Below are 26,591 nucleotides of genomic sequence, written 5' to 3' on the forward strand. Positions count from 1 at the left end.
TTATTATCTCTTGCATATATTCACAACAATCACTTATCACAATCACACTTATTCTTTAATCCTATTTTGTCACGCACATAACATAAGAACCTATTCTAATAATCTCTTAAAATTACCTTCCTCGTGGGATCGATAACTTTTTATACTATAACATGATCAATTGTACACTTGCAATTTTGGTACATAATTATGCCGCATCAAGTTTTTGGCGCCGTTGCCGGGGAAGGTGCTAAATAGAATTTTATTAAATTGGTTCTTTAACTTGTGTGTTTTCTTGTGAAGGAACCACTTGGAGCTTGAAAGTCTTGGATTGAAGATAAAGAACTTGGAGAATTACTTTCGGGTAAGTCCTCTTTTTAGTTTTCAATTCCACCCTTTTTAGTTAGCTTCACAATTAGAGAAAATTAGGATTTAATTTAAAAAAAGATTTTATTTTTGTTGACCATAATAAAATTCACCTCTCACTTGGATATTAACTAACAAGATAATAAATTCAAACAAGAGCTCTCTTCTCACATTTGATTGTTGTTGACCATATTTAAAAAAAAAGATTTTTTTCTCATCCTTTTTAGTCGCTTTTAATTTCTAGGGTTGCATTTCATATAGTGTAGGAATTCACCAAAGTGATTGTAGCACTTGATTTCGCACATACTTAAAACATTCTTAAGGGCAAAACCACTAATCAAGATAAGGTAAGGGATTTCATCACCTTTTCCTTAACCCACAAATCACTAATTCCTCACATCACAAACCTAAGCCTTCTAAAACTCATTAGACGTTGGCCCCTAAGGATTCGAGCTCAATAAGGAACAATAAATCTTTAAGTGAACGGTTTAAGTTTTCTCAGATTAGTTGGTGTCTAAGGCAAGGTTTAGGGGTTGAGTAAAGCGCTCCGTAAGGAACGAGATACTTAATTGATCTCTGATCACCCTCTAGTACTATCCTTACCTGGCTAACTACCTGGGTAAAACTTTAATCTTTTCACTGTAGAAATTTTTTTTGGTTAGGAGCTGGTCTAGTTGAGTTAGGCTAAACCCTAGAATTAGAGTTGATTGAAAAGTGATTGCGTTGATTTGTTTTAGTTAGGATTTTTTTTCTTTATCTTCTCATAAAAAAAACTAATTTTCTTCCTTTCCTTATAAAAAAAACTAAATTTCTTTCTTTTCTTAAAAAAAATATTTTGTTTTGGTGTATGCAAACTTGGGTTTGGGATAATTCTCATCATTTAATTCGTGTTGAACCAATCCAAGAAATGGCAAATCAACCAGTTCTTCAGGATATGTGTTACCCCACCAGAAATGCAATTCCATCTTGCATAAGACTCCCCGAAGTAAATCGAGCAAATTTCGAGCTTAGATCGTATTACATAAACATGCTTCCCAAATTCCTTGGTAATGAAACAGAAGATGCATATATATTTATCTCGGAATTTTAGAAAGTGTGTACTATGATTAAAATAAGAGAATTAACCGAAGATGCGATTAAGCTTAGATTTATTCCATTTTCTCTTAAGGACAAAGCTAAAAAATGGCTGTACAGCTTACCGATAAATTCCATCTCAACTTGGGAGGAATTTGTCACCGTTTTTCTTAAGAAATTTTCCCTATTCACAAAACGGTTAAAGCTTAGGAACAACATATCCCGGGAGAGCCATTCTGGAAATATTTTGACCGATTTAAAGATCTTTTAATCCAATGTCCTCATCACTGTCTAGAAAAATAACGATTGTGCCAAGTCATATATGAAGGATTGGACTATTCTTCAAAAACATCTTTAGAATCGATGTCTCAGGGAGATTTTATGAGGAAAAACGCAGATGAAGCTTGGGAATTTCTAGAGAGTTTATCCGAAAAAATAATGCAGTGGGAACACTGTGATGATAGGGTTTCATCAGTTCCCCAGCCTAAGTCTAGTGGTCTTTCCTTGGAGTCAAACATTGCTTCTGAAGCAAAGATGGCGACGATTTTACGGAGGTTAGAAGCCTTAGAAATTAAGGAACGAGCTCCAGCTCAAATCAATCATGTTTCTACCCCGAGTTGTCATAACTGTCAGTCTTCTACCCACGTTTCAGAGGAATGTCCTCTCCTAGGAAACAACCATGCATTAGAACAGATGAACGCTGCATTCCAGCGTCCCAAAAATGATCCATTTTCTCCAACCTACAATCCAGGTTGGAGAAATCATCCTAACTTTGCTTGGAACCAAGGAAACTCTCCCGAAAATCAAAACTTCATTCCCGCGTCGAACCAACAATTCCCTAGTGGAAACACTGTCCCGTTCAACTCACTAAACAATTTCCAACAAGCTAACCCAGTTTTTCCAACCTAACATCCTCGTCCTCACCAGCCTGTAAATCATTCAAATTATGATCATGACAAACGTTTGAGGGTCTTAGAAAAGGGTTTAGAAGCTATGATCAAAGCTTCTACACAAACTACCAACATGTTGACCCAGTCATCCACCACTCTAAATTCCTTCATGCAAACCACCGGCCAAGTGCTCAACTCGAACACTCAAGCCATAGCCCGGTTAGAAACCCAACTTGGGCAACTAGTCACTGCCGTGAGTGAGAGAGAAAAAGGAAAATTCCCAAGTCAACCTGTTGCAAACCCTAAAGACACTGGATCCAGTTTCAACAATCCAGCCTAATTAAATGCAATTCACACTCTGAGATCAGGGAAACAAATAGACAATCAAGTTAGAATGCCACCGGATCAAACCCCTTCTCCCATCCAACACACCCCTTCCGATGAAGCAATTCCCTAAAGACACTGGATCCAGTTCCAACAACCCAGCTCAACTGAATGCAATTCACACTCTGAGATTAGGAAAACAAATAGACAATCGGGTTAGAATGCCACCGGATCAAACCCCTTCTCCCATCCAACACACTCCTTCCGATGAAGCAATTCCTTCCGATGACCTAAACGCTGAACATGAGATTGAGCCTGATCTAGATAGGTATAGGCCCGTCGCCCCCTTTCCAGATAGACTCAAACCTAGGAAAAACTCCCCGTAGGTTGAGAAAATCCTAGAAACATTTAAACATGTCAATATCAACATCCCTCTCCTAGATGCAATCGAACAAATCCCTTCTTATGCAAAGTTCTTAAAGGACTTATGCACTAAGAAAAGAACCACCAACGTCCCCAAGAAAGTCTTCTTAGCTGCCAACCTCAGTGAAATTTTTTCAAAACCCATGCCGTTGAAATACAAGGACCCTAGTTGTCCCACAATTCCATGCGTTATAGGTAACACTCATATTGATAAGGCACTTCTAGACTTGGGAGCTAGCGTCAACCTCCTTCCTTATTCAGTCTATCAAAAGCTAGGTGTAGGAGAACTTAAACCGACAAGATGCACTCTACAGTTAGCTGATAGATCTGTAAAAATTCCCAAAGGAGAGATAGAGGATGTTCTGATCAAAGTTGGAGAGTTCATTTTCCCTGTTGATTTTATTGTCTTGGAAATGCAGCCCGTTTTCAATCACAAAAGTTAAATCCCCGTCATTCTAGGAAGACCATTCTTAGCCACCTCAAATGCTTTGATAAATTGTAGAACCAGTCAGATGAAACTATCTTTTGGGAATATGACTGTTGACCTCAATATTTTCAACTTAGGGAGACAGCCTAGTGATCCATCTGATGAAGCCATGGAAGTGAATTTTATTCAAGGAATATCCAGTGAACAATAAGAGGGAGAGTGTGAGTCTGATACAAATGCATCTGATTTAATGATTGAGGAGCTTTCTGATGATGAACTAGAGATAGAACCGCTGGTCAATCATGTTTTTGCTGTTGGCTAGCAACAAAAACCTTTAGAGATAGAACCCCGAGTCAAGCTTCGCCCATCTGTGGAGGAACCCCCTAAGTTAGAGCTCAAACCTCTACCTAAAAATCTAGAGTATGCCTACTTAGGGGAGAACGAGTCTTTACCAGTTATCATTTCTTCTGATTTGACTACCGGTCAAAAGGAAGCTCTCTTAGATGTTTTAAGAGAGAATAGGGAAGCCATTGGATGGATCATGGCTGATATCAAAGGGATTAGTCCAACCATTGTTCAACACTGAATCCATTTGATAGATGATACCAAACCTACTAGAGATCCTCAACGTAGGTTAAACCCAGTGATGAAAGAAGCCGTTAGGAAAGATATTCTGAAATGTCTCGATCATGGGATCATTTATCCCATTTCTGATAGTTCATGGGTGAGTCCAGTCCAAGTTGTTCTAAAGAAATCTGGGATCACCGTGATCCAAAATGAGGCTAATGAGCTGATTCCCACTCGAATCCAAACTGGATGGCGAGTCTGTATTGACTACCGAAAACTCAACTTAGCCACTCGGAAAGATCACTTCCCTCTTCCTTTCATTGACCAAATGTTAGAGCGTTTAGCAGGACACGAGTTCTATTGTTTCCTGGATGGATATTCAGGTTACAATCAAATCCCTATCGCTCCAGAAGATTAGGAGAAAACCACCTTCATTTGCCCGTATGAAACATTCGCATACCGACGCATGCCTTTTGGCCTATACAACGCACCGGCCACATTTTAACGTTGCATGATTAGTATTTTTTCCGACATGGTAGAGGGATTTCTCAAAATTTTCATGGACGACTTTTCCGTTTTTGGTGACACATTTTCACAATGTTTGCATCATCTTAAACTGGTCCTAAAACGGTGTAGGGAGAAAAATCTGACTCTCATTTGGGAGAAATGTCATTTCATAGTCAAACAAGGCATTGTCTTAGGACATGTAGTTTCTAATAGGGGAATCAAAGTAGACAAAGCTATGGTAGATCTCATTTCCAATCTCCCTCCTCCCAAAACAGTCAAAGATGTCAGATCGTTTCTTGGTCATGCTGGTTTTTACCGATGTTTCATTAAGGATTTCAACAAAATTGCTAGACCCTTGACCAATCTCTTAGCCAAGGATACATCATTTGTCTTCTCTCCCGACTGCCTTAAAGCTTTTGAATATCTGAAAAAGGAGCTAACCACAGCTCCTATCATTCATGCACCGGACTGGACTTTACCCTTCGAATTGATGTGTGATGCATCTGATTCTGCGATTGGTGTTGTTTTAGGACAACGGTTTGATGGAAAACCGCATGTGATCTGCTACGCTAGTAGAACTCTAAATGATGCCCAGCAAAACTACTCTATCACAGAAAAAGAGTTTTTAGCTGTAGTCTTTGCCTTAGAAAAATTCAGGTCCTACCTCATCGGCTCCTTAGCCAAAGTTTTCACAGATCATGCCGTACTAATGTATCTTTTGACCAAAAAGGATGCTAAAGCACGGCTCATTAGATGGATTCTCCTTCTTTAAGAGTTTGACATTCAAATTCTTGATTGAAGGGGAACAGAGAACCCCGTAGCAAATCACCTCTCTCGACTCCCAAATGCACCAACATCATCCGTCCCGATCAATGATCATTTTCTAGATGAACAACTCCTAGAAATCTAATATGTCCCATGGTTCGCTGACATTGTGAACTACATAGTCCTGAACCAGATCCCTTCTCATTGGTCTAAACAGGATAGATCCCGTTTTCTCTCCTAAGTAAAATACTTTTACTAGGATGATCCATATTTGTTCAAATACTGTCCTGGTCAGATCTTTAGGAGGTGTGTTCCCACTGAAGAAACTAGGAGTGTTTTATCCTTTTGTCATAAGCAAGCATGTGGGGGCCACTTTGGCCAAAGAAAAACAGCTAAAAAATTCTCCAATCCGGGCTATACTGGCCCACTCTTTTCAAGGATTCATATGAGTTTTGCAAAACTTGTAACCGCTGTCAGCTTTTAGGGAAGGTCACTAGGAGAAATATGATGCCTTTACAACCCATCTTATCTGTTAAACTTTTTGATCTGTGGGGTATCGATTTCATGGGACCATTTCCAAATTCCTTTGGAAATGTTTACATTCTAGTAGCCGTTGAATACATGTCAAAATGGGTTGAGGCAGGAGCTTGCAAAACTAATGACAATAAGGTCGTTGTCAAGTTTTTGAAAGAGAACATTTTTGCCCGGTTTGGAGTACCCTGAGCGATCATCAGTGATAACGGTACACATTTCTGTAACCGTTCTTCTGAGGCTTTGACGAAGAAATATTCAATCACACATAAATTGTCAACTCCTTATCACCCCCCAAACCAGTGGACAAGTAGAGGTCACAAATAGGCAGATCAAACAAATTTTAGAAAAAACAGTTAATCAAAACAGAAAAGATTGGTCTGTAAAATTATGTGATGCTCTGTGGGCATATAGAACAGCTTTCAAGGCCAATTTGGGGATGTCACCATACAGATTAGTGTTTGGGAAAGCTTGCCACCTACCAGTAGAATTGGAGCATCGAGCAATGTGGATGATAAAACAGTTGAATTTTGACTTAGACTCGGCAGGTAAGAACAAGTTGCTTCAAATAAATGAGTTGGAAGAAATTCGGAATGATGCATACATAAACTCAAAATTTTACAAAGAGAAAACCAAGATTTTTCATGACAAATCAATTTTACGAAAAAATTTCTCTCCAGGACAGAAAGTTTTATTGTACAATTCAAAATTGTATCTTTTTCCTAGAAAATTGAGATTAAGATGGACAGATCCATTTTTTATCAAACAAGTTTTTTCACATGGAGCTATCGAGATTGAAAATCCTAAAAATGATAACATTTTTAAAATAAATGGTCAACATCTAAAACCATTTTTAAAATTTTCTACGCTCGGAGAGGAGGAGGTGTTGGTTCTTCATGAACCTCATTATCTGTAAAAAAAAGAAAAAAAATATATACATATTTTCTCATTTTTTTCTTTCTTCACTTAAAAAAAAACAACAACAACAAAAATTTGAATAAGTAACATAGGCTTTAAAAAAAAATACTTACAATTTTTTTCCTATTATTTGATTTCTTCAACCTCATACTAACAGTAATTACAGATCCTTATCATCATTGTCAACCGAACAAATGTAAGTTCTTCAATTTTATCTGCTTTACTTTGTGCTTCAGCGAATTTGCATTGAGGACAATGCAAAATTTAGGTGTGGATGTGAGAAGTACATATTTTCCTCTTTATTTTACCTTTTTAGTTGCATTTTTGTCATTTTTTCTTTTTTCTTTTTGTTAAAAAATTATAAAAATATTGTCACTTGTCAAATTAATAGAGTTAAGTAATAATTGATCTAGTTGATAGATTTTAAATTTTCTAATTCTTAGTTAGTGACATACTCAAGTTCACCTTTTATGATAACTCTGAATACAAATCTTAAGAAATGATTTTTCAACTAGTTTACTTTACTTAAGTCTTACCTTAGATTTTTAATTAACAATAATGAAAGTTTTGCATGCTTAACTTAGAGTTGAAAATATTTTTTTTAAGTTATCTTGATTTACACATTTTTCAGACTATATATACTTACACATATATATATTAAAAAAACTAACCTTATAAAAGAAGAGTGCGTAAAATGGGCACAAAAAAAACTCTTAAATTCAAGGTGATTCTATCTTATAAAGCCTAAGTTGACTGAGTAATTAAGCCCATGGAGTATCTCTATACTTAATGACCTAAGCCCAATTGGGTTGGATTCATTGGCCCAAAACTCGTTAAATGGTCACTTAGAAAGCCTGTTAAAATAGAAAACAATCACCAAGAATTAGAGAGTGGAAAAATATATATATATATATATATATAACACTAACCATTGTTTTTATATATATATTGTTATTTTGTATATATGGTCTTAAAAAACAATTTTTGATCAAGAGACTTGAAAGTTATTTAAAACAAAGAGTTAGCATGTTCTTTTCAAAACTTTTTAATTAAATGTCTAAGATTTAACTTGGTTTTGTATTGCTATAATGAAAAAGATTTTCTAAGGGATTTACATTGGAGTTATATATAAAAGCGTTTTCTTGATTATTAACTAGCTTCAATTAGAATGTCTAAATATATCAAGGAAAATCTATTATTTACTGACTTATTTTAGCTTGGCAAGTTGACCAAATTTTGTGGGTATATTCACTGCAAACCCTCACGAGACTACAACTCGTCTACTAGGGTAACCTAGGGGTCACGAGACTACAACTCGTCTACTAGGGTAACCTAGGGGTTTAAAGGCTTGTTGTATGCGCTAAATACAATCGCGATTCCTGCAAAAGTGAGTTAGGATTTTCTTTTTATTTTCTTTGCTAGAGGACTAGCAAAAGTTTAGGTGTGGGGGTATTTGATAATCACATTTTATTATAATTTTATACCCTTATTATCTATTTTATATAAATAAATATACCACTAATAATTATTTTTATTTTTTAATTGTAGGTTAATAAAGAATAAATCTCAAACTCCCAGCTCTCAACAAAAACCCATTGGTTAAATGGAGAAATGAAGCAAAGAAGCTCATTGGAAAATTAATTTCTAATTTATCCAAAGCCCAAGCTAAGAAGAAGGATTAAGCCCATGAAATGCCAAAGCCCAAAGTAAAAATCAAAATAAATGCATGAAGAAATCAAGAAGCCCAAAAGCCCAAGCAAAAGCCCAAAATCCAAGCCCAAGAGCCAATGGAAGAGGAACTCTGTGGACAGTAACAGGAGAAGGGCAGGCATCGATGCCTGCATCGATGGGGGCATCGATGCCAGTATCGATGCCTGTATCGATGCCCGCATCGATACCCCTATCGTTGCTGGTATCGATACACTAGGCAGTTAGTTACGAATCTAAGGCTGATTTTTGATATTTTTGGATAAGATTTCAATCTAATGGCTTACATTTACTGATGTTTACTATAAATAGGGGTAGAGAGTGAGAGGGTTAGCAGGGTGAAAAATTTTGTAACTCCATTTGGAGAGGAGGGCTACTCTTAATTGAGAAGGACTTCCAAAAATTGTAACTTTTGTTGTAATTAATAATAATAATTTTTTCTCCACTTTAAATTTTTCTTTTCTCCTCTTTGTTGAATGATGAGGATGGAGATGAAAAGCAATTTGAAGGTTTACGTTTCTTTTATTTTTCTCTTTTATTTCTTTTTAGTAATTTCTTTAGTATTGCTTATTAGTTAGATTTACATTCATGTTTGTAGTGTAGATTTTTTTTTCTTTTTTTTTCTTTTTGCACTTTAATTTATAGAGTAGATTTATTTTCTTGCATTTAATTTCTGTAATTTATTTTGTAGTTTAGATTTTTAATTCTTTATAGTTAGATTTATTTCTTATTCATAGTTTAGATTTTTCTTTTCTTTTTTTTTTTGTAATTAGTTATTTTTATTTCTTTTTTTTATTTCTTAAGCTGTGAAATTAATTCTTGTAGGAATCTTAGAATTGTATGATGCTATTCTAATTTTCTTTATATTATGCAAATTATTCTCTTACACTTAAAATATTCATGTTTAGGATAATCAACTAGAAAACTAATCGGTAGAAGAAGAATTTGATAATCTATGCTTATCTTAAATGGTTTGATAGGTTATGCTTATGAATTCTACGATTATTATCTTGTTGTTGTTCTTATCATGAATAGTAATTTTGACTTAGATGATAATTTGATAGGTTACACTTTCCTTAAATGGTTTGATAATCTATGCTTAATAAATCTAAGTTGAAATATGATAAAAAGAGAATAGTTTGTATTTTGTAATTGAAATTGGCTAGTGGATTATATTCTAGATTTCTTGCCTCTTTTGAATCCTCCATCTTGACTTTCTTAAATTTTCTTTTCATTCTTGGTTTTATTTCTTGATTTTATTCATTCATCTTTCTTGCCTTGTGATTTCATTTATTCTTTGATTCTTTCTTCTCTCCTCTAAAATTCAATTTATTATCTCTTGCATATATTCACAACAATCACTTATCACAATCACACTTATTCTTTAATTCGGTTTGTCACGCACACAACATAAGAACCTATTCTAATAATCTCTTAAAATCACCTTCCTCGTGGGATCGATAACTTTTTATACTATAACTTGATTAAATGTGCACTTGTAATTTTGGTACATAATTATGCCGCATTAATAAATTAAGATGATCCTTTGGCAGTCCCCAATTTATAGTGAGTTGTATTCAATCCAATAATTGGGCTTATTAATGTTCAATGATGATTAAGTTTGATCCGGAATGATCTAATTTTTTTGGTGATCCTTTTTCTTCAAATTTCCTCATATTTGGACAACTGGTTGAATATGTTTTGACTGTGTTAACTTTAATGTTTTAGATGGAGCATCATCATGAAGAAGAGGTTGTTGATCTTTAGATGGCTCTATCACCTTTAGATGGCTGATATTTGCAGAAACTCAAGGATTTGCACCCATTCTTTAGTGAATATGGGTTAATCTGTTACCGTGTAATGGTCGAGGTGACTTTCATTAAATTCTCCTATAAGAATACATATTTAATAAGTTTTTTTATTCAACACCAGTGCATAGTGTTAGTCTTACATTATGTTTTTTCAAGAAGAATGATTTCATATTTAAATGTAGATTATACAATCATTTTTGTAGTGAATGATAAAGAAATGTTTCTGATAAAGCATGAAGAAACTGTGGTTGTTGATTGGATATCCTTGTTCGCCTGGCTTACAAATTATAATATATCTCAGGTATTTAGATAAAAGGTTTAAAGCCTTAGTTAGCTCAAGAGGTTTAAAGTTGTGCCTAAAATGTTCTGTGAACCTTTGGGATATTTATTTTTGATATGCATATCTGACAATAGTACCCCTATTCTAATAAATTTGCATATGATGTAGTATTAGCAGTTTCTGTATGAGTCCATCGAACATTGTTTATTTAGGTCATGCTTATTAGTGTGCTTTCTTTTAAAATCTGACAAAACGTTCAGCCTCTGCTTTGATATAGGTAGCAGTCTTCATTAAAACTTGTCATAGTGTAGTCATGTGTTGGGTAATGGATAAAGAGGTAACTTACAAGTAAAAAAGGTTTACCTTTTTCTCCATTACCCATCACGATCTGACAAAGGTGGCCACTATAGTTAGTTTCACGTTGGCTACTATGGTACGTGCATCTCCATGGGTTTGACATTTAAGGATCCTGCATGCATCGTCTTTGGCTGAAAGATGTATTTTGTATTCTCCAGGTACTTGTATTTGTGATCAACATGCAGGAATCAGATTTGTAAGTCAGGGGGATTTGATTGTTGGATTTATCCCCCCATGCAGGTTTTTTCCCCCGTCTGTCAATTGTCTACTTGATAGTTTGTTTTTATTTGAAATACTTCAAGTTTGTTTACCATGACACTTATATTGATTTTTGGTTGCTACCCCTTCTGCAGGCTGCAATAGTAATTCTTGTTTATGCGATTTGAACAATATTCTTGTGTTCTTTCCTTTTGAAATAAAGTATCTGAGTACTTTAATATGTAAATATAAACAAACCTGTGTGTGGTATACTGGTATTGATGGGACGATTCTGCCTTAGTATTTTCTCTTTTTGTTCACAACGTAGATTTCTTGTTTTTTACGTATTTAGATACAGTTAGTTGTTGTCTTGTTCTACTCTCTCAATCTTTAACATCCCTATGGTTTTAAAACTACTAGTACGCTTGAAAACAACTATCAAAATTCCAGTGAAAATTTTATGTGGCATGATCTCATCTATAAGAATTGAGATACGCAGTAATGATTGAGAGAATTAGACCCTCTTTAATTATCGTATAAGTAAAGAGAATCCAGATTCAAAAAATATAGCTGCTTCTCTAATTACATTAAAATATGCAAAATCAACATCTAAATATGCAAAAACAAATATCACTCTAGTTCCTTCTCTAATTTGCCTCAAAAGAGTATAGTTTGCTTCGAACTCGAAGAGTAAAATATTTGGGAAAACCTATTGACAGTAAATGCCTCAAAAGAGTATAGTTTGCTTCGAACTCGAAGAGTAAAATATTTGGGAAAACCTATTGACAGTAAAAAAGTTTATTGTTCTGTTGAATTTCGGAACTCGAAGAGTAAAATATTTGGGAAAACCTATTGACAGTAAAAAAGTTTATTGTTCTGTTGAATTTCTTGATAGCTGTTATATCATGTTTTGCTCATTAGTACTTGAATTAACTTAAGTTTCATCAGCTTAATATTCCGTTCTTTTCTCAGAAACAACGCCTATAGCTTGGGATCTTATGCAAGTATTATTATGATAAGTACGAAGAGTTTTGAGAAATGAAAAAAAGAGAAAAAAAGAAAAAGAAAAATGGGCTATTTGTATTGTAGTTAGCAAGCCATGTGACGTACAAAAAACAACCTGATTATTTCTACAAGTAAAGTTTCTTTCACTTATAACGGAATTTGCCACCAAAATACTGTTAGCGTCTTTAATATTTGATGAAAGTTAACAACGGTCTTTCTTAACATTACATTCGTCATCAAATTTTGTTGACGTGACAATGATCTGACCCTGCCATGTTGAGCAAATAAATTAGTGAAATCGTAAGTTCAACATACACGTTTGTATGAAACTTGCAACTAATTTTTGCTAACGTGGCAGCCATGTGATATTGTCAGAAATATTTTAAAGAAGTTTGCAAAAAGATAATTGAATGATGACAATGATAATATTAATGACTTTGGTTGATGACTTCTAAATATTAATGATCCGAAAGGATCGAAACGATACTTGGCTAGCACATGAGGGACCTACAATAAAGTTTTGCTAAAAGTCTATATGCATTATTAGATTATCCATCATTTACCTTCCTTTGAAAGAAAATACCTGATGAATTGAACCTAACCTCCAAATGACATGCGTATAAAATGAATCAAGGCGCTCTCTCCTCGCTCTCTCCGATTCCTTAAAAAAACGGCGTCTCCTTTTTCCCGCTCCACTAAACCTCGAACAAATTCCCCCCTTAAAAATCTAGGATTAGGGTTTCGATCTCATCTACAACTCCATGCAAAAGCTCTTATCACCCCCTGAGCCCCGTTCTCTTTCTTGCCGCCCTCTTCCTCCTCTCCCTTTTCATCTTCGATCAGCAGACGATCAGGCCAGCTAGGATTTTGGATTCAGCCCACCCCTCCTCGGCGATTTGAACTACTTAGGGTTTTGTTGAGCAGTTCAGAAGGACTCATGACTACGAAGGTAAAGATCTTCATTCTCAGTTTCCTGGCTGGGGAATTTCACGAACACAAGCCCGGTCTTTTATTAACTGCATGCTTGTTTTTTGCTTTTCTATGATTTTTTTGTTGCTAAGTTTTCTTAAATTTCATATACTATAATCTTGAAATGTTTCTCAGAAGTGGCATCTTTTGGATTTTTGAATAAAGATAGGATTTTTTATAAGTTTACGGGAGGGAATATTTTGGGATAGAGCATACAATTTTTAGTAAATAATAAATAACATATGCTATAGGTCACTTTTTTTCTTCTTGTAAATTTGTAATGTAGGGCTTGCACTGTCGTATTTTGAATTTTAGGTTCTTAATTTTTTTAAATAAATTGAGATGATCCTTTGGCAGTCCCCAATTTATAGTGAGTTGTATTCAATCCAATAATTGGGCTTATTAATCTTCAATAATGATTAAGTTTGATCCGGAATGATCTAATTTTTTTGGTGATCATTTTTCTTCAAATTTCCTCATATTTGGACAATTGGTTGAATATGTTTTGGCTGTGTTAACTTTAATGTTTTAGATGGAGCATCATCGTGAAGAGGAGGTTATTGATCTTGAGTCTTTTCGCATTATGGCTCTATCACCTTTAGATGGCCGATATTTGCAGAAACTTAAGGATTTGCACCCATTCTTTAGTGAATATGGGTTAATCTGTTATCGTGTAATGGTCGAGGTAACTTGCATTAAATTCTCCTATAAGAATACCTATTTAATAAGTTTTTTATTCAACACTAGTGCATAGTGTTAGTCTTACATTATGTTTTTTCAAGAATAATGGTTTCATATTTAAATGTAGATTGTACAATTATTTTTGTAGCGAATGATAAAGAAATGTTTCTAGTAAAGCATGAAGAAACTGTGGTTGTTGATTAGATATTCTTGTTCGCTTGGCTTACAAATCATAATATATCTCAGATATTTAGATAAAAGGTTTAAAGCCTTAGTTAGCTCAAAAGGTTTAAAGTTGTGCCTAAAATGTTCTGTGAACCTTTGGGATATTTATTTTTGATATGCATATCTGACAATAGTACTCCTCTTCTAATAAATTTGCATATGATGTAGTATTAGTTGTTTCTGTATGAGTCCATCAAACATTGTTTATTTAGGTCATGCTTATTAGTGTGCTTTCTTTTACAATCTGACAAAATGTTCAGCCTCTGCTTTCATCATCACCACAACCAGCTGTTGATAGAACCGTATAGCATGAGGCTTGACTCTGAAAGAATAGGAAGGATATCAGACACTAAGAACACCATAGTGCAGGGGCACACTAGATTCATGTGCAACTTATAAATAAAAAGGAATATGTGAAAATTTCTTAACGTCAACTCAGTACCAAACCAGAGATTAAAAATATTCAGCATAGAGGACATCACCGAGAAATAGCAGCAAAGGATAGCTACGACTTTATATTTTCGTAGGAGCAGCGAATATCACTTATTTGGGAAAATTTTATTTACTTCTTCGACAAGCAGTTAGATCTAGTTCAATTGAAGCAGAGAGATATGCTTGTAGTTAATGAAGAAATCAGAACTAGTATGGTGACGATGAAGGGCAAAGGGCCTATTGCGGGATCTAGAACACCCCAGCAGCGGTGTAAGGATTTTTACCACCAGCATAAGGACAATATAAGAAGGAAGCACAACATGATTCGAGATCACTGTAGCAACACAAAGTTCGAGATACATGTTACAATTGTGACCAGATAGGACAAGAACAAAGTATTACCGTAGTGCACCAACAGGAGGCCAGCATGACAAAGGTCAGGGTCAATAGTCTTAGGGCCGCAGTTACGGCTAGCATCGAAGGATAGATGTACTATTGGTTATTCTGAGGATTTAGGGGCCAATAGGTCAGAATTGCACTATTCAAAGTATTCATCAAGGTCAGATGGACCCATTCGTTCCACCACCGATAGCACAGCAGTCGCTAGCCACCGACAGGGTTTATGTAGTCATACCATGTGAGCATAGTGCGAGCGGAGTTTTCATAGTATATTCTTATCCAGCTCAAATCTTGTTTGATTCAGGAACTTTGTATTCTTTCATATTTCATACCTTCATGTATAGGCTTTAGTTAGTTACATATCTCTTAGATGTTCTGTTATCAGATTCTACTCTCCTAGGGGAGGTGTCCCTATTAGAGAGTATATGTAAGAGATGTGTCATCAGTATAGATGAGTTTTGACTGGCTAAAGAATTAGAGATAAAGTATCTTGAGGCCTACGGTGACTCTCAGCTCATAGTCAAACAGACAACGGGGGAATACGAGGTTAGAAATGATGATATGATCCTACTTAATAAAGCTGCTATCAAACTTGTTGAGTCATTCAAAAACTTCAGCATTGAGCATGTGCTTCATTCCAAGAATACACATGTAGACGCCCTCGCGTCATTAGGAGCTAACCTGGCCCAACCATAAGGGACGACTCAACGTGTCACTGTCACGAGCCGACGACTCTTTCGGGCAGACGACGCCCTGGTAGCGAACACTACACACCAGGCCCCGGACCAACTTGACCCAAAAGATTGGCGCTTCCTGATCATCGACTACGTTTTGTACAGTATACTACCCGAAGACTCTAGAGAGCGAGAGTCTGTCCGCCGGTGCACCTCAAGGTTCTACTACGACTCAACCACAAAGGTATTGTATCGTAGATTGTATGACGACATGCTGTTGTGATGTCTCTCGAAGATGGAAGCATAGGAAGCTCTGTACGAAGCCCATGATGGTTCTTGCGGGCTCACCAAACCCGGACCTAAGCTCTGGGATCGTCTATGGAGGATGGGCTACTATTGGCCCGGAATAGTCAGCAATGTAGTCGCTTATGCCAAACGTTGCCACGCATGTCAAATCCACGCCAATTATATGCACCGACCACCTGAAGACCTGCATCCGACAGTAGTTTCATGGCTGTTTGAAGCATGGGGGATGGATATCGTCGGACCAATATCCTCACCATCAGCAAGAGGTTACCATTTCATCCTTGCGATTACCGACTATTTCTCCAAATGGGCCGAAGCTATCCCATTAAGGGAGGTCAAGACCAATGATGTAATCAGATTCATCAAACATCACATCATATACTGATACGATGTTCCCAGACGTATCATTCATGACAACGGCATGCAATTTGTCAATCACGCATTTACTCGGTTCTATGACAAGTTCAGAATACAAAACTTTTCCTCTACGGCTTATAATCCCTCAGCAAATGGTTTAGCCGAAGCCTTCAACAAAACGATCATCAAGATCCTAATCAAGCTGACCTTCAATAGCAAACACGACTGGAACGAGAAGCTTGGCGAAAGTTTATGGGCGTATCGCACGATGGTTTGCACACCAACCGGCACCACGCCTTACTCATTGGTATATGGCTGCGAGGTCGTGTTACCTTTAGAGATTCATATTCCATCCCTCCGCGTCGCCCTCGCAGAAGGAATGACGATTGAGGATAATCATCGGCGGCATTTTATGGAACTCGAAGCGCTGGATGATAAGCGTCTTGAAGCTCAGCAGCGTATTGAATTCTACCATGCCCGGATGGCCAAAGCTTTCGACCAGAAAGTCAAACGCCGATCCTTCAAGGAAGGAGAGTTGGTCCTTGCTGTTCGACGACCAATGATTCTCACCTCTAAAAAGAAAGGCAAATTCCAATCCAAATGGGAAGGACCGTTCATAATAGAGACAGTCTATTCGAATGGAGCTTATCGCCTCGTCAAACCAAATGGTGATAAGATCATGATGCCTATCAACGGTAAATTCCTAAAGATGTACTACCCTTAGTCCTCCTTCAACTCCCACTGGTGCACGAGTCTAAACTGCCCCCTTATCCTCCAACTGGTACACGAGGCTAAACTATTCCTACCTCATACACTCTGACATATACACGAGTATGTGCCGCTTCTTACGAGAAACCCATAGAAGATACTACATATAGTATTCTTAGGGATAACCTAAACCCCCACTCGGTCAAACCTTCCTACAGTCAAGACCAAAGCCAACTATCAAGTTAATTTCCACACCTGATAGTCATCTCCCTATCAGTCTCATTCAACTGGATGATGAATCTCTTAAAACTGTCAAGTTAGCTATTCACCTTTGATAGTTTCCCCTAAATTTCCCCGGTTGATCCTCTCCAATAGGACGATAGGACCACTCCCGTTATGTTAACCATCACCTCTAACGATATCAACTTATCAATCCTCTCCCATAGGATGATAGGTCCTTATAGTTGCTCCGATCGCAACAAGATTCTATCATGTTAATGATCACCTCTGATAGCCGGCCCCATCATTCCCACGAATGACACTGCCCAAGTAGTAACCTACCATGCGACGTGTTGCTACTCCGGTCGATTGTCACACTCATACATCCCTGAACAACCCGACTTGTTCTGAACGTTCTAATATTTTCTTAAAACAATCGATGGGTAGCAGCCTACCATACGACGGCTCCTACAACAATCAATTGTCATACTCCTACGTCCCAGAACAATTTGATTATCTCCACACCGTCATTCTCCTGAGTGACGTTGTCATCGATAGCGACCTACGAAGAGATGAGTCGTGACTGGATGATGACTGGATGGTCAGAGTTAACCTAACCTTATGCTTCAGATAGCCAAGGGTAGAGGAGAAAACTTAGCATGAAGCCTAAGAGGAACTCCTCGACAACTCACCATACGGAGGGAAACAGTATGGCTAGCCCAACTCAAACGTCAACCAAAACCACAACAAAACATGAACATCCTAAATTAGCTTTGACAGACTAAAAGAATCTATCGCAGCCCTAATAGCTACAAGATTCTTGGCCATGCCCTGACCTTCTCCTCTTCTCTCTGTCGGAGGTTGTCAAGAGCGTCTTCGGAGCCCTCCTCATCCTGCCGGAGAGCCTGAAGAGCCTTCACCTCCTCATCTGTAGCGTGAAGGACCCTCGCATTATCAGCCTGGAGCTTCTTCAAGTCTTCCTCTCCTTGAAGGGACCTGGCGTCCAAGAAGAAAGCTGCGTCATTGTAGGCATCCATCTGGGCCAACAAGTCGTGATGCCTTTTGTGCAGACGCGCAACGAGTGCCTCCTTGGCCAATATGCTTTCCTCCTAAGCTCTACACTTGAACTCCCTCTGGATCCGGGCACTGAGCAGGAGAGATGTTGGCTCGTCATTGGGCTTCACATGGACCAGCTCCTCCAGGCGATACGTAAGCTCCTCCAAGTGATTGAGCTCTCGCCTACACCGCCTAGCTAATTGAGTGCCCCCTATGTGCCTGATCTCTTCAAGACCGTCAGTCACATGGGGAAGCATGTCGTAGCACCTACCACTGCCCTGGCTGATAATGGTTGTTGTCCTATGTAAGTCGGCCTCCAGCTTTTTGAGGATGTCGAACACTGAGGTGAGGCTCAGAGTGGAAGGCCCTCGGGTTGGGTTGATAGTGGAGGGCACCCCTTTCACCCCCTCATCATCAGAGATTACGATGACCTCGAGCGCCCGGTCATGGCTCCCTTCCCCGACCGAGAAAGATGCTGTTCTAAATGACCTAAGAGCTAGAGCTGCAAAATGCAACAGGGAAAAATTAGAAACTTGAGCCCAGAAAGTGGAAGATGATTATAAAGACCTACACTCGGTGAGATGAGGGTGAACCCTATGATGATAGGTGAACCAAGCTAGTCCACCATCTAGAGTTCACCGAAATAACCAAACGCCCGCCGAAATTGACAGTGTTTGTGATAGGAGACGAATGACGAATGTTCACCTCCCCTAGTTCTGCCCACTCGAGAGGCCATTTTAGACATGTGAATAAAACTTGATAACTTACCGCACCGAGTTCGGCTGGCGATAGGAGCAATGGTCGGCACCACAATAGCACCGGAGACGGCAGAGGAAGAAGGAACCAACTTCCCCTTGAAGACGCACAGTTTGGTTTTTAGAGCCATTTCCTGAGTAGAGAGCATGTTCAAAATTGCCTCTGGGCAAAAATCTGAGAGAGCAAATGGTCTGCCAAGAGGATGGTGAACGCGCTATATAGCCGAGGTCCTAGCGGTCGAGATTCGTGGACCCGAATAAATTGAGCAGCTCAGATTTCGTGTGGTGGTTCGAATTCGACACCCATACAAGCCGCAGCCTTTGGGCTTCCAAACCAACTGTTCAGATCGAGCGCAGAAGGTGAGGCTCTCCGTCACTTTGCATTTAATATGACTTAACACACCCACACCGCCTTAGCTAGCAAGCACGCGAGCCCGTAGACAGATGCGTGGCTCGCTCGCTCGGGGCTCTCCTGTGCCCAAGAACCTGCCTGCTGTGTGGGGGTCACCTTACACTTATAAACTCGCCTAATCTTGAGTTCGCTTGTGGCATAAACTCGCCTAAGCTTTGAGTTCGCTTGTGGCATAAACTCACCTAAGCTTGAGTTCGCCTGTGGCATAAACTCGCCTAAGCTTGAGTTCACCTGTGGCATTAACTCGCCTAAGCTTGAGTTCGCCTGTGGCATAAACTTGCCTAAAGCTTGAGTTCGCCTGTGGCATAAACTCACCTAAGCTTGAGTTTGCCTGTGGCATAAACTCGCCTAAAGCTTGAGTTCGCCTGTAGTATGAGCTCACCTAAGCTTGAGTTTGCCTACAACGTAAGCTCGCCTATGGCGTGAGTTCGCATAAACTTGAAATCGTCTATTACCAACCTAACTAAAAGAGCTTAAACGTTGGATAGCGATACACAATAGTAAAAGTTGAAAGGAGTGCATGCACAATGTAATGAGAAATCAAGAAAATACAAAATCCATTCATCAGCAGTTTCCAAAATAATACATTCAAACAAAGTTGTGACTTTATAATCAAACAAGTCATAACATGACATTGGAAACAAAAGATCGAACAAAATTTCTTGAATCTACTCCTATTCTACGAGCTTATCCTAAAAAGATAAAAGACGCAAGCTCTGCCTTGACCGCGGCTATCTTCTTTGCGTACATTGTGTGAGCCTCGTGCTCGACCTCCTTCCTGACCCTAGCCTCAAAAGAAGCATTAGCTGCAGCGTCTTCTTCACGAAGTGCCGAAAGAATGTGCCTCTCACTCGCAAGGGTGCCTTGGACGGTCTCGCTCTGGAGGCGTAGGCCCGTCAAAATCAATTCCCCCTAAGCATACGGGATCCTGCCACAAACGACCAAGAAAGTGCAGCCTCCATCTCAGCTTGCAACAGACGCTGCCGGCTATCCAAATCAGCGATGAGAGACTCCTTGTCTTCTATGTCCCTCCTTCGGCATTCTCACTGTCACGCTCCGCAACGCCAGGCCAGAGCTAAGAATTTCGCCATGTCAGGCTCCAGATATGTCCACCACAATATCCTAACCTTGTTAGGAGCAATTCTAGATCAAAAAGCTTCATCGAACAGCGCATGGCAAGTTTAGAATCGTCCAAGTGGCGGATGTCGGCCACATGGTCTGAGAGAGATTGCTTTAGGTCCGCATAGGTACCATAGCCAGGGTCGACGAAGGAGATAACCCACTTTATGGCATTCTCCAACTCGTTAACATGGGCCTGCAGATTAACGGAGTCTGAAAGATTAGACTCCTGGCCACTAACAAGTGCGGCGATGGAGGGGATTTTGAGATGAGACTCTACTCCTGGCTGGGAAGTAGATCGTGAAGTGGGTATGGCCGTGGATTTGGGCTCAGGCCCTTGCCCCTCTATGTTCGGCACCCCCTCTTGAGCTGACAAAAAGATCATGATCATGAACTCATCGCGTTCACGCAATTGTTAACCTGCTAAAAGGTTCAGAAATAAAAAATACCTCTGCCAGCATCCGCAGCCCAGCTGGCGGCAGCAACCTCAGCAGCAGTGGAGGAAGAGGCGTTCCTCCCCCTCTTCTTCAAGATGGATACATTTCCTCACGGTGCCATCCTGAACGCAAGAGAACGATGAACACTGTGGCCCCTCCGACAAGAATGAAGGACGCTATATAAGCGGCCCGTGTTCTCTCCTACCATTCAATTCAACAGTTCGGATCGAACGGTCACGGGGGAGGTAAGGCGATTTGGAATCTTACACGAGCGGTCGAGATCTGACAGTTTTAAACACGATATCTAACCAACGGCTCAGATCGGGCGTGGAAGATGAAGAGCCCCCATTACGTCGCCTTTAATACGAAACGACGTGCCCACGTCATCTTAACTGGTGAGCACATAGGGCCACGAATGCACACGTGGCTTGTTTGATTCGAAGCTCGCCTACGATTGGATTTCACCCTATAGCTAGAGTTTGCCTACGATTTGAACTCGCCTTGCAGCTAGAGTTCGCCTATGGATTAAACTTACCGGCCGACTAGAGTTCGCCTACGGCCTGAACTCGCTTGTTTCAAGCCCACCCGTGGCTTGAATCCCTCCGATTCAAACTCGTTAAACGATCCAAGCTTACCTACGGTGGACTCGCAAAGAGATATAAATACTGGATAATAAGAGGCAACAGCAACAATGGGGAGTATATGCACAAACACATTGGGAAACTAAGAAAGCATAAATTTCATCCATCAACCAGTTCTAAGACAGTACATTTGAACAAAGTTATGACCCCACAATCAGAGGAGTTGTAACATTGCACTGGAAACAAAATAAAACAAAAATGTCTTAACACTACCCTAACCCTAAGAGCCTAATCCAGCAAGCTGAAGGACGCAAGCTCTGCTTTAGCAGCGGCCACCCTCCTTGTGTGGTCCTCCTGAGCCTTGTCCTCCGCCTCCTTTCGAATCTGAGCCTCAAAGGTTGAGGCGGCAGCGGCATCCTCCTGACGCAAAGTCTGAAGGTTTTGGGTCACTTCTCCAATAGCCCTGCAAGCATTCCCACTCTTAAACTAGAGCCCCCTCAAAGTCGTCTCCTCTTGCTCTAGCTCAGCCCTTAGGCGGGCGATGGTGGAATTAGAGGCGTCCATCCGGGCCTGCAGTAAACACTATCGGGCTGTCAAAAGAGCAATGTGGGATCCCAAGTCAGTTATCTCTCTAGCTCGGACCTCCTGCTCCCACGCTCCTCGATGTCGGGCCTAAGCCAAAAATTGCTCCACATCGGGCTGGGTCAACCCGCAGCAAATCCTCCAAGTGCATCAAGCGTGACTCTAAGTGGAGGAGCCTCATCATGCAGCGTGAGGTGAGTCAGGATTCGTCCAACCACCTGATGTCAGTCATACGGTCTAGGAGAGACTGTCTGAGATCCCCGTAAGTCCCCCAACCGAGGCTTACGATGGAGATCGCCTGCTTTGCGGCGTTCTCCAATTCACCGACACGGGCCTACATAGTAAGGGAGCCTAAAGAAGTAGGTTCCTAGCTAGGAGCAAGTGCTACAATAGGTAGGATCTCGGGGCAGAATCTTATTCCTGACGGAGGAATAGGCTACGAGGCAGAGGNTCCGCTGGTTCATCATCAGAGACGAGGATGGGTTTAGATTCAGGCTCCCCGATAGCAGGCGCCCCTTCTCAAACTGCACGACACAACAAAAAGATTAAAATCGTGAAATCATCCCACTCACGAGCCCCTTGATCCACTATGAAGTTTAGATACAAAAAAAATATACCTTCGGTAGCAGTGGCCTCAGTAGCGGCAGAGGAGGAAGCCCCCTTCTCTTTCTTCAAAACAATCGCTTTTACTCACGGTGCCATTTCAGACGTAGTAATAAAAAGCTTGAGTTTTTCACTGAAGAAAGCAATGAACGCCATGACTTCCCCCAACAAGAAAGATGAACGTTATATACACATGGCTCAAACACTCGCACACCGTTCGATTAAAACAGTTCGAATTGAGCGGTCAAAAACAAAGCGAGACAATTCAGGATCCCACATGAGCGGTTGAGATCTAGCGGTTACTAGTGCGATCTGTAGCTAATGGCTCAGATCGGACGTGGAAAACGAAGAGCCCCATTACGCCGCCTTTAATGCGAAACGACTAGCTAGTGAGCACATAGGGCCACGAACGAACACATGGCTCACCCAATTTGAAACTTGCCTACGACTCGATCTCGCCCGATTTGAAGCTCGCCTACAGCTCAAATTCGCCATATAATTCGAGCTCGCCTGGTCTGATGTAACAACCATAATTTTTCTATACGTATTTAAATAACTTTTCTAGTATTTAAAATATTAAATTTTATTTTATTAATATTTTTCTTAATTTTTGGAATTTATCAAGTTTTCAAAATAAATAAATATATAAATAAATAAAATATATAGTCTTGTATTTATTAGTTCTGCTAAAAATTAATTTATAGTGAATTATTTTATAATTATTTGGTCACTGACATTATTAATGACCTTGTTATCATTGATGTAAACCTAAGCATTGTACGGTAGCATATAAATATAAATATATTTGGTTATTAATAATTTATTAATATAATGTTTATTCTGAATATTATGTAAGATATTTCTGTAATCTTTTCTCTTTCCTTAATTTTCTCTCATTTGAATTTTTCCATAACCCCTCCCTAATCAATTCCCTAATCACTCTCAATCAATCTTATAATCATGTTTAACTCATTCCATTTTTATTCCCGAAACTTTCTCTCTCTCTCCAATAATTCACTCTCTCTCTCTCGTAGTCTCTTTTTCTCTCTCACGCAACCCTCCTCTCTCTCAGATCTTAATTCTCTCTCTCCCCTCTTTCCTCTCCTTTCTCCACTCTCTCTTCTTGTTGTTTTTCACGTCTCCGCACCACCTCTCTCTCCTCTCTCTCTTCATCTCACGCCCCCGCTCGGCCTCACCCGCGTCCCGCCGTACCTCCTCCGCGACAGCTGACGAATCCGCGCCCGAGCTCTGACACGCCTCTCTCCTCTCCTTGCACCGACGCCAACCCCCATCCAGCCCCGATCCGCACCGAGATCCGACACCGTCGCTACCTCTGCCAACGCCGTCTGGCCGACCTGCCAACACCATCCTCTTGCAGCACATAGCCGACGCCGCGCTCTATCACGCCAGATCCGACCAAGCTGTCGATGTTAACTCGTTCGATGAAACCCCTTAGGCAAGATCTCGATGCTCAGCTTGTCACTTATTATAATTTTATGCCTGTTATGAATTATCTATAAATATTAAACTATGGTATAATTATCTACGCTTGATGTTATGATAAGTAATTTAAAGGAAAATTATTTCATGTAAAAGTGGTCATTTTGAGATGTTTTTAGAATTATTATGATGAGAAAAGAATTTATCTGGAAAAAGGGGTGGTTTTGAATTATTATTAAAATAGCTAATTTAAAATAATTTATTTTGGAAAAACGGGGTATTTTCAATTATTAAACTATTTTGAGTTGTTAAGTTATTTCGGCAAAAGAATTATATTTTTGATAATTATGATGTTTTAAAGGAATGTATTTGCAAAAAGGATTATTTATTTGCATTTTAGATTAATTTATGATTTTATGTCAGTAGTTGTAGACTGTGACATTTCATGTGCAAAATAATAACGGATTTCAGTTTTCTTTTAACCATAGTTATTTTTGACATTATTTAGCTGCGTATAATTTTTTATGAGTTGTTTTGAGATTTGGATAACAAGATATTATTGAAACCAGAATGTATGCATGTTTTACTGTTTATGATTGCATTTTATGTTTTGCGTTCTATTTTAATGTATTTTCATAGAAGTAGTCATATTATTATCGTTCCTGATTGTGTTTGAGAACCCTTATAGTTCATGACTTAGTGGCCTCGTGCGTCATGAACAGACCTATTGACATGAATGGGTGTGTTGACTTAGTTTGGGTGGTGAACCAGAGTTTCAGTGTGGAATATGACTGTTGATTTAGAAAAAACAAGAAGAGGTGGGATGGGCAAGTTAATGTTCATGTGCTTGTATGTTCGTGTAGTCACTGGGGTTGGTTTGTTGGGCTAAAGTGAATTCGTGTAGTCACTTTAGTTAGTGACCTGTTTCGTCACCTGAGTTTTGCCTGAGTTCGGACCAGACCGAGATCGAATTGCGTGTAGTCCTCTGACCGATTCGTGCAACGGTATTGGATGCGCGTAGAGGATTTATGAACAGTCAGTTATCCGGTAATATGAGCGTTGACTTTGTGTGAGATGTGGACCAATGACCTGTTATAGAATGCCTAGTTGCCTGACTTTGTTACTTAAGGTGATTATGGATTCTTGTGAGATGTAGGCCAGTTGCATTATTTTTCATACATAGATCGGTGTTAATATTTAATTATCTACAATTTAAGACATATAGTATATACATGAGGATTTCCTTGTTTGGATTATTTCGATCGACGTACTACGTCTTCTTTTTCCCGCTCCACTAAACCTCAAACAAATTCCCCCTTAAAAATCTAGGGTTAGGGTTTCGATCTCATCTACAACTCCATGGAAAAGCTCTTATCACCCCCTCGAGCCCCGTTCTCTTTCTTGCCACCCTTTTCCTCCTCTCCGTTTTCATCTTCAATCAGCAGATGATCAGGCTAGCTAGGATTTTGGATTCAGCCCACCCCTCCTCGGCGATTCAAACCACTTAGGGTTTTCTTGAGCAGTTCAGAAGGAGTCACGACTACAAAGGTAAAGATCTCCATTCTCGGTTTCCTGGCTGGGGAATTTCACGAACATAAGCCCGGACTTTTATTAACTGCATGCTTGTTTTTTGCTTTTTTGTGATTTTTTCGTTGCTAAGTCTTCTTAAATCTCATATACTATAATCTTGAAATGTTTCTCAAAAGTGGCATCTTTTAAATTTTTGAATAAAGATAGGATTTTTTATAAGTTTACGGGAGGGAATATTTTGGGATAGAGCATAGAACTTTTAGTAAATAATAAATATCACATGCTATAGGTCACTTTTTTTTCTTCTTCTAAATTTGTAATGTAGGGCTTCCACTATTGTATTTTGAATTTCAGGTTCTTAATTTTTTTAAATAAATTAAGATGATCCTTTGGCAGTCCCTAATTTATAGTGAGCTGTATTCAATCCAATAATTGGGCTTATTAATCTTCAATGATGATTAAGTTTGATCCGGAATGATCTAATTTTTTGGTGATCCTCTTTCTTCAAATTTCCTCATATTTGGACAACTGGTTGAATATGTTTTGGCTGTGTTAACTTTAATGTTTTAGATGGAGCATCATCGTGAAGAGGAGGCTGTTTATCTTGAGTCTTTTAGCATTATGGCTCTATCACCTTTAGATTGCCGATATTTGCAAAAACTCAAGGATTTGCACCCATTCTTTAGTGAACATGGGTTAATCTGTTACCGTGTAATGGTCGAGGTAACATTCATTAAATTCTCCTGTAAGAATACATATTTAATAAGTTTTTTTATTCAACACAGTGCATAGTGTTAGTCTTACATTATGTTTTTTAAAGAATAATGGTTTCATATTTAAATGTAGATTATGCAATCATTTTTGTAGCGAATGATAAAGAAATGTTTCTAGTAAAGCATGAAGAAACTGTGGTTGTTGATTGGATATCCTTGTTCGCCTGACTTACAAATCATAATATATCTCAGGTATTTAGATAA

The sequence above is a fragment of the Asparagus officinalis genome, chromosome 6, assembly GCF_001876935.1.
Source record: "Asparagus officinalis chromosome 6, Aspof.V1, whole genome shotgun sequence".
In the NCBI taxonomy this organism is placed as follows: Eukaryota; Viridiplantae; Streptophyta; class Magnoliopsida; order Asparagales; family Asparagaceae; genus Asparagus; species Asparagus officinalis.